We start from the raw sequence: 1665 nt of genomic DNA on the forward strand, positions 1-1665 counted from the left end.
ATTAATCAGAATAGAGCTGGGTGGGACCAGGGAGGCGTTCTAGTCCATCCCGCTGCTTAAGCAGAAGATCCGATACCATTTCAGACATGTGATTGTCTAGTCTCTTCTTAAAAATTTCCAGTGTTGGAGCACCCACATCCTCTGATGTCAAGCTGTTCCACTGGCTAATTGTCCTCACTTTTAGGAAGTTTCTCCTTAATTCTAAGATGCTTCTCTCCTTAATTAGTTTCCATCCGTTGTTTCTTGTCCTGCCTTCTGGGGCTTTGAAAAATAGGTTGACACCTCCCTCTTCTTTGGGGCAGCCCCTCAAATACTGGAAGACTGCTTTCACGTCACCCCAATTCTTTTTTTTTTTTTTAGACTACCCAAACTCAAATCCTGCAGCCGTTCTTCATATGGTTTAGTCTCCAGGCCTTTAATCATCCTAGTTGCTCTTCCCTGCACTTTCCCCAAAGTCTCAACCTCTTTTTTTGCAACGTGGTGACCAAAACTGGATGCAGGATTCCAGGTATTTACCACAGATTATTTACCAGAAAGGTAGAATAGAATAGAGCTGGAAGGGACTTTGGAGGTCTCCTTACTCAAGCAGCTGCCCTCAAGCAATGCAACTGCACAACCTCACACACAGCCACGGGGCAGTGAGGTTATATTATTAATGTGTGCCAGCTTTCCGTCACAATGGTGGGGAAAGTGTCATTAAATGCAAAGTGCAAAAGACTTTCCACAATACTAGCTCAAAGTTGAAACACTGCATGGTTATTGCATACCCAAAATGGTGGAAAACCCAGGAGGAGCAATTGACACCAACTCTGATCGGTAGCTCTGACGGAAAAGCACAGCGCAGACCTTCGCAACACAGGCTATGCACGCGGACCTTCTCTTCAAAAGCTGCTCCTTTAATGGACATTCAAAGTTTTACAACGGCACTGGGGAAGAAAATGTGACTTACGGCTGTTTTTCACACATAACAACCATGGTGACGCGATCAGATGGGCAACTGGCATGTACTTAGGACGGTGGCCATGTTGTGCTGGAGTGACAAGCAAATGAGTGCTAATTTCATGACCACAGCAACTTGCTTAACGTTTTCAAGTGAGGCGCGTAAGATGGGGGCGAAACTCACTTAACGCCCATTTCACATACCAAGAAAAAATTGGGGCTCCATTGTGGTCGTAAGTGCAGGATTCCTTGCATTGCAGAACTTTTGTTTCCTGTTTTCACAAAGCGCACAATTGTGCTGCGGAGCAGAAGTGTCTGCTCTTTCTAACCAACGTCTTGGAATGAAATGAAATCAAAGAAGGGGAAAAAAAAACACCAACCCTAAATTCTGTTGTATCTTAACGGGGAGTTTACTTCACACAGAAGAGGGCTTTGACTCATTTAGCGACAGCAATTTAGGGGTCATTGGGGGGAGGGGGGGCTGCGTGTGATCCTGACTCGGAGATGGACGCAAGCAAGGAGAGCCAAAGGCTAGCCGTCCCGTCATTCCCAACGTCGTCTGGGCGAGGGCGTGAGGGCCAATACTTGACTTAACAAAGGCTGATTTAGTGACCGTTCCAAGTTACAACGGCGCTGGGAAAAAAAGTAATGTAGGAGGACTGTTTTTTTTTCCACCCTTACAGACCATGGAACATTTCTGCCTCCCCATCCTATGGTCACGCGATC

The sequence above is a fragment of the Notechis scutatus genome, chromosome 4, assembly GCF_049901735.1.
Source record: "Notechis scutatus isolate UNSWTSFEM ecotype Mainland chromosome 4, rNotScu1.2, whole genome shotgun sequence".
Lineage (NCBI taxonomy): Eukaryota > Metazoa > Chordata > Lepidosauria > Squamata > Elapidae > Notechis > Notechis scutatus.